The 8,254-nt window shown below is 43.4% G+C and overlaps 1 pseudogene; it reads left to right on the forward strand.

Moving 5' to 3' along the window:
• The first annotated feature begins 328 nt into the window (after positions 1-328).
• On the forward strand, positions 329-1,335 carry LOC106831091 (small glutamine-rich tetratricopeptide repeat-containing protein alpha pseudogene; annotated as a pseudogene).
• Positions 1,336-8,254: the final 6,919 nt, after the last annotated feature.

Here is an 8,254-nt window from a genome sequence, read left to right on the forward strand (position 1 = left end):
GAAAGGCAATTTTGGTATCTTTAGAGTAAAAGTAGAACCACAAACAAAAAAGCTTTGCAAGAGAAAAATCTCATCACAGCTCAGTACAGTGAACAAAACCGCCAGCAGTACCCACTCTATTTTCAGCATTTAGAATCAATCTATAGATATGACAATGAAGAACTGATTGTGATTAGAGAACCAGATATAAATATTATAAACTTCAGAAGTAGTAAAGTAGAGGTAATCAAAATTAGAAGTTAGAAGGCAGGGAAAGATAAGCCCAGGAAGGTAGAGACACGTAGTAATCTTACTGCACAAGAACAATTGCGTGGGCGCTGCGGTGCGCATGCGCAGCGTTGGTGGCTGGGGGTTCCGCCGCCTGAAAGATCCTGAAGATCCCCGGGCGTTGACTCCCCATCTCAAAATAGACAGCACGACCCACCTGGCCTACGCTATCACCAGTTCTTGCACGGCCAGCTCCTGCACGAGGCACTTTCGTCTGACGCCCAGGAGAGCCTGGACGTGACCATCCAGTGCCTGGAGACCGTCATTGGGGTGACGGTGGAAGACGGCAACCTTGCACTCCCTCACACTCTTCCAGAAATAGTTGAAGCAGCGCTGAGGGCAAGGAGATGCCACAGGACCTGCGGAGCCAGGAGCAAACTCTGCCTTTGGAAGAGGACTCTGCCGGGGCAGAATACCTCCAAACAGAAGGAAACAAGCAGAAGAAAGTAAAAAACTTTGAAGCTGCCGTTCCTTTCGAAGGCAAAGCCGTTAAGCTGATGGCCAGTGCCATGTGTTTCTGTAACAGAGCTGCAATTTACAGCCGACTGGGGGACTACAGAGGACGGGGCAGGACTGCGAGCAGCCTTCTGCACAGACCCGTCCTACAGCCAAAGCTACGGCAGGATGGGCCTGGCGCTTTCCAGTCTGAACAAGCACACCGAGGCCTACTAGGAGCAGGAGGCCTTGGAGCTGGATCCCGACAACGACAAGTACAAGTCCCACCTCAACATAGTGAACCGGAGCTGAGAGAGGCGCGCAGCCCCCGGGAGATGTCCGCAGCTTGGACATCGTGGGCCTGCTGAACAACCCAAGTTTCTTGAGCATGGCATCAAACCTAATGAACAATCCCCACTTCGACAGCTCAGGTCCGGCATGATTTTGGGCAGCCACAACCTCCTGGGGACTCCAAGCACCAGCCCCTTGCAGAACGAGCTCGCCAGTCTCATCCAGGCGGGCCAGCAGTTTGCTCAGCAGATGCAGCAGCAGGATCCCGAGTTGATAGAACAGCTCCGAAATCAGATCCGCAGTTGGATCCCCAGTGCCAGCGACGACGACCCGCAGGAATGACCACCCACCTTCGCAGCGGTCATGGGTTCTTCCCCACGACTGGAAGATTTCTTGCGTTTTCCTTTTTTTTCTGCCATTGGACTGCCCGAGAGAGAGAAAGAAAAAGAAATTGAACTTGCATCTTAAGATAGATTTTTATTCTTCTTAGCTTTTTCCTTCGCTTTTCTCTCCCTTTTTGTAATCTTTCACAGTCCTCAGAGCCTTCTCGAAAAAGAGCCAGCAAGCTGTGAACGTAGACCAGCACTGATCTCCCTCCTAACCTCCTGAAAACTCAGTCGCTAAAGTATTTCCTAGAATATTCCAGGGCAGGGATCGTCCTCGCGCTGCTGCTGGAGAAGCGCCGATTTTATGTCAGTCCACATGGGTGGGAGCACCCGCGGCTCCGGAAGCCCCTTTCTGCAGCCCCGCCACCCTTGGTCTGTCTTCGGGGGCCTCCTGAGCCCCACGAGAAGCCGCCTCCTGAGTCGGCCTTGGCCACCCGGCGGCGCCTGCTCGGAGGAGCTCACTGCCCGCTCCGGCCCTCGGACACGGGTTTTCACGTGTGGAACTTTTTAGTTGCATTCTCCTAAAAGAGATTTCCATTGCCCTGCACCCTGTCGGGCGGGAGGGAAACCAGGACATCTTGGGGTGCGCAGGACCAGTTTCTGGGAGTTTTCTTCCAATCGAGCATTTTGATGGACACATGTCTGATCTATAATCCTCTTTTCCCAGTACTCATGGCCGACAGACCTCCAGGGACATGATCGTCACCTTTTGGCGTGGTCCCCAAGCCCGTCCCAGCCTGTCTGTGTCCTGGCCGACTGCCCTTCTGCCTACAGGTGGTCCTGCCGCCTGTGGCATCTGGGTCCTTGGCCAGCTCTCCCCTCCTATTCAGGGGTGGGGGCTGGCGAGGGTCCCTGGTGCCACCTGCCTTGGCCTGAGATTGCCAAGTAGCCACTGGAGCTGCTTGTAGGGAGGGCAAGCCAGCCTAGGCAACCTGCCCAGGCCGTGGGCCACTGTGGATGGCCCCACGGCCCCTGCTCAGGCAGGAGGTGGGAAGGAGGAGCGATCTGGTGCCACTGCATCAGCGGCAGCACTGGCGACTGGTTCATTGGAGGCTCCCCAGTTGCCTCGCCATCTGCGAGGTAGACCCAGTGCCATGTGGCGTGTGTCGTAGGTATCTGATAGGAAGACGGGCTGTCGCCGGCTACCTGCAGTCCGTCACACGTCCGGCGAGATGTGTCATAACTTTTGAGTGCTAGCCATGGTGACAAGCATAATGTGTGGGGAATAAATAGACATCGTGACCTCAAAAAAACCCCCAAACCCAAAACCAATTGTCTATATTTTTGAAGTGAGAAATAAGGTTATAAGCAGATTATAAAATTAGCAAATAAAGAAATTAATAATATTACCATATTGGGGATGGGATGGTGAGAGGTAATGGGCAGTGGCGTAAATGACTTATGTCCTCATGGAACAAAGTAGGAAGGCAATGAATAAGGTCTAAATTTGATAAAAAAAAAAAAAAGCCACACCTAGTTGCATGACTATGCCATTCATAAATATGGGTTACATGAAAAACAAAAACCAATAGCAGTAAAAATTGGTAAAATTGGTGTTTAATGAACAGTAAAATTAAACAGAATGGGGAAGGAAAGAAGAAAACCGATAATGTTAATCATAAATCCTTTTGCATATTTTGCTTTTTATCTGTGTGTGCAGTAATTTAATAGAAACAAATTTTAGTTTTAAAAACAAACTAAAAGTCAAAGCATTATGAGTTTTTATTAAGGGACTGCTTTTAATATGAGTTGCTTTTGGGTATCTCAATTTGAAGTTTTTCTACAGAACTTGTCTGTTTGCATAATATGTACAAGCTGATTTTTCTGGTTTTTACTTCGTATATATGTCGTCCTTTCTTTGGAATCTTGGGAGGTTTTGATATGCTTGTGTGAAAGGCATAAAAGATATGCAAATAGCATAGCTTCCTGTTCTTGTTCCTCATTCATCTGAATTGTGAAGCTCATCAACTGTAGCTTCCTTTTATGTTTGTATGGATTTATTATTGAAAACACGGAAAGGTTGCCTTTCACGCAGCACATCCTGTGCTCTTCCTGGGAAATGCTAAACGCAGGTAGTGGTGCAATATATGTTTTAAATAAGACTTAGACTATAAATACCAGACTGTTAGATTTTACACACAGTTATGCAGAGCCCTTCTTCCTTCAGAATGGCTACTGCCTTAGAATACATTTGAAGGAAGAAAAAAAGAACACATCTTCAGCAAATGTGGCTTGTAGTGGTGTCCATCAGGCTTGCCAGTTTTATTCCAGCCAAGATGTCATTGTGAAAAAGAGAAGACGTCAGGAGGGAATGATTCTCAGGGTTACTGTTCTATGCTAACCCCTCTTTCCATTTTTCATGTTACCTTCAGGTTGGAGCAATTTTACCCTGAGCAATGAGAAAGTAAAATTCTCATTTTTCTCCTCAGGCCTCTGGCAGAAGAACATGAACACTCTTCTTTGCTGCTTTTGTACTTTGGATTTCTGTCTCTCAGAGATTTGTGAGAGCGGATTTGAAAGACTTTGTTTTCTCTACTTCTAGTTCTGGTACTAGGCGTGCAGATATTCACTTAAAGATGACATCAAAATATCCTTGTGCGGTATATGATTAAGATGTAATTGGACCCTCACTACCCTCAAGAGGGAATGCGTTCTGTTTGTATTTTATTAAGCAGGTTAGTTGGTTAGGCACTTTCCTGAACCAAGACAATGATAGGTGTGACTGCTTTTATTATCAATATACGTGAAAAACAAAACCTCCAAGAGAGAAATTCACAGAGCCTTCAACAGAATTCTCAGAGGTCTGTGAACAGTACTCTTCTGTGTTCCTGTCTCTTTCCCTTGCCCTTATTGCAGCTCCTTCCTGGATTTACCTGGAATCCTTAGCTTGAAGGATTCAAGTACATTGAATGTTTAATGATTATTCTTTTTTAAGGGTGTAAGAAAGGACCCAAGCCTGATGCTTCGAAAGCTTCGACAATTAAGGGATTTAATTTTTGTGATCTCATGAGTATCCTATGACTTCGATTCTCCTCGTGTATTCTGATCACCTGGGGAGGTAGTTAATAACCCCTATTTATTATCAAGGTTCTGTGTGGGATTTTTCTCTTTGTTTTAGTCAGCTTGGACTGTGTCTTAGTCCATTCAGGCTGCTAGAAGAAAATATCATAGGCTTATAAATAACAGAAATTTATTTCTCATAGTTCTGGAGGCTGGGAAGTCCAAGATAAGGCAACAGCAGAGCCTGCTTCCTGGTTCACAGTCTGTTACCTTCTAGCTGTGTTCTCACGTAGGAGAAAGATAGAGCAAGACAGAGCACTCATCTTAGAAGGACCCTAATCTTCCTCATCTCTTAAGCCACTAATTCTGTTATGGGGACCCCACCCTCATGACTCCATCTAAACCTAATTCTCTCTTAAAGGTCTCACCTCAAATACCATCACTTTGGAGCTTAGGGCTTCAATGTACGACTTTTAGGGGGACACAAACATTCAGTCTAAAGCATTCTGCCCCTGACCCCCCAAAATTCAGGTCCTTCTCAAATGCAAAATATACTAATTCCATCCCAATAGCCCCAAAAGCCTTAACTGGTTCCAGCATCGACTCGGAAGTCTAAAGTCCAAAGTCTCATCTAAATGCCATCTAAATCAGATGTAGATGAGACTAGAAATATAATTCATCCTGAGGCAAAATTTCTCTCCAGTTGTGAACCTGTGAAACCAGCTATGTTACGTGTTTCCAAAATACTGCGATGGGATTAGGCACAGAACAGATTTTCTCGTTCCAAAAGAGAGAAATAGGAAAGAAGAAAGGGGTGATGGATCCCAAGTAAGTTCAAAACCTAGCAGGGAAAATACCATTAGATATTAAGCCTTGAGAATAATCCTCTTTGGTTGGATGCTCTGCCACCCAGACCTATTGCGGCAGCAGTAGCACCTTCTGGCTGGCTTGGCAGCATCACTCCTATGGCTCAGTGGGGCAGCCCCAACTCTTTGGCTTGGTGGAGCCTTGCCCATGTGGCTCTGCTGGGCATAGTCCTGCCCTTTGAAACCACGATGGAGGTAGCCTTGCCCCCTGGGCCCGTGGTGGGAATAGCAGCCCCGATGATCTCTGAATCATCTTTGAAGTACTTCTTTTCTTAAAGGATAGCACACTTGCAGCCTTCATTCCATCCTGTTTCCTCTGTTCCCTTTAATCCCAGCAGGCAGTGTTTCTGTTGGTGTAATCCTATCTCAATTCCTAGCTTCCACTGAGATGGCTGATTAAGTCCATGGTTCACATCCACGGTAATCTCTCTAACAAATAATCAGCAAGCCACACTGTTGGCATTCTCTCATGAACACGCTTTCTCATTTTTTGCATTATGGACAGGCTGAGAATTTTCCAAATCTTTAAGTTCTGGTTCCTTTTTGTTTAACAATGTCTTCTTCAATTCATTTCTCTCTTCTTACATTTTACTATAAGCAGACAGGAGGAACCAAGCCACTTCATCAACACTTTACCTAGAAATCTCTTCAGCTAAATATCTAGTTTTATTGCTTGCAAGTTCCACCATCCACAGAACACAGTTTAGCCAAGTTCTTTGCCACTTTTCCTCTAGTTTCTGATAATGTGTTCCTCATCTCTGAGACATCACCAGAATCACTCTTAACATCTGTATTTCTAGCATCCATCTTAAAACTCTTCTACGCTCTACCTATTACCCAATATATAATGTATTTATGTAATATATATATATATATATATATAAAATTTATTTATATGGAATTGGCTTATGTGATTATTGAGGCTGAGAAGTCCCATGATCCACAGATGGCAAATTGGAGACCCAAGGGTGTCAGTGGTATCATTCCAGTTTGAGTCTAAAGGCCTAAGGACCAGGAGAAGTGGTGATGAAATTCCAGTCTGAGTCCTAAAGCCTGAGGACCAGGAGAGCTGATGGTCTAAGTCCTAGTCCAGGGGTAGGAGAAGATGGATGTTCCAGCTCAAGTGTTATGCAGAAAGAGAGAGAGAGAATTCTGCCTTCCTCTGCTTTATTGTTCTATTTAGGCCCTCAGTGGATCAGCTGAGGCCTACCCACATCGGAGAGGGTAATCTGCTTTACTTAGTCTGAGAATTCAAATGTTAATCTCATCCAGAAACACTCTCACAGACACACCTAAGAATAATATTTAACTAAATATCTGAGTACCCCCAGCCCAGTCATTTGACACATAAAATCAATCATCATGCCTCTATATTTTATTAGATCCAATCATCCCCAATCTACCATTGACAATAAGGTTCCATTTTTATTTACCATCTGGCTTTCAGAAGTGTTTCGCCCAATTTCTTTCCACCAGACAGGTCTTGACTGTAGAAAAGGAATTGTAAAGTCAACCATGCAGTCTTCCCCTGACTGTAAGCTTCTTTAAAATATCATGCCTATTTTGGAAGAGTTGATGTTATACCAATAGCTATAGAAAACCAAGAATGCTTTAAGAGCCCTGTAAATAAGTCGACTTAATAACTATTAAGCTTTTCCAGGTCTATGTTAGGATAGTTGCAATATTTATTATCCTTCCTTTGAAAACATCACACTTTAAAACAACAGCGTAATGGTTTTTCAAAGATTTATTTCTAAGATTAAATGGTGAGGGCTCTTCTCCCCTTGAGCATGTTTGGAAATTATTCCTTTATAGCGTGTGAATATGGGCCCATGTTGAAATATCATACGAATCAAAGAAAAACCTATTTCTTACTAAAGCAGAAGTGGTAATAAAATCACTACCTTTACATGTACCATCAAATAAAAGACAGTACTGTTTGGGTATACCTTTGTATTTTATATGACTTTTTTTTTGTCCCAAATCGCAAATGAGCTATGAAAAAATTAACAGTTCACCATTTTAATCGTTGATTTTGATAAAGTAATGACATTAAGGGTTTACTTAATAGAGTAATTTAGAGAAACAAAAAAAAAAATACCCCCCAAACAAAACAACAATGTGCATGTTATAGATATGGGAAATTTGGAATGTTTTCCATTTCCCTGATCAACAGCAGACATTTAGAAAGGATTGCCATGCAAATTCTATGCAGTATGCAACATGGTTATCCTAATTTTATTATGCCACTTTTCTAAGGGTACTGGGATCTTTTGCATCCACTCCTTCCTTTTTGACCTTGGCACTTTGCTGTAAAGGCAATTCAGCAACAGCTCCTATGTGACGGCAGAAATACCTGATTTGGCAAGTGTGTGCTTTATGAAATGTGATATGGCATCAATCATCATTAGCCCAAATATCCCCATCACATGCAGGGCCTGACCCCATCACATCTGGTTTCCTGTTTGAAAATCCTTCACTTTGTGGAGGTTTTGCTGATAACGATGCTCAGAATGATCTCTAGGCAATGGAAACTGACAGAAGATGAATTATCTGTCTCTCAGTAGGATGCCCTGACCATGGAAACAAGCAAGTACAACTGTCTATTATTATTATTTTTCCTCTTGGCTTTCTTTATTTCTTGGATTAGTTTCCAGCTCAGCATCTGCTTTAAAAGCTTATTGAAAATCTCAAGAGAAAATATGAAGTAAAAGACTCCCAGTGAAATTATTTTTGGCTGATAGCAAATGCAATCTTTTTCTCTTTGTTGCCCAAATAATATTTTGAAGCATAACACATTAATTTTTCCAAAAGAGCACTTAAAAGTACACATATACCATGTGTGGGTGTCTTAAGCACAAGGCGTTTTTTGTTAGCTATTAAATGTCTGGACAGATTGTAAGTTTGTGATTTGGAATCACTGGTTTTATTCTCCTTCTGAAAAGTCTTGAGTACTTAGTGATGTGGTATCAGTAACTGAAGATGGCTACACATTAGATGCAAAATATT

Source organism: Equus asinus, chromosome 3 (assembly GCF_041296235.1).
Source record: "Equus asinus isolate D_3611 breed Donkey chromosome 3, EquAss-T2T_v2, whole genome shotgun sequence".
Classification (NCBI taxonomy): Eukaryota; Metazoa; Chordata; class Mammalia; order Perissodactyla; family Equidae; genus Equus; species Equus asinus.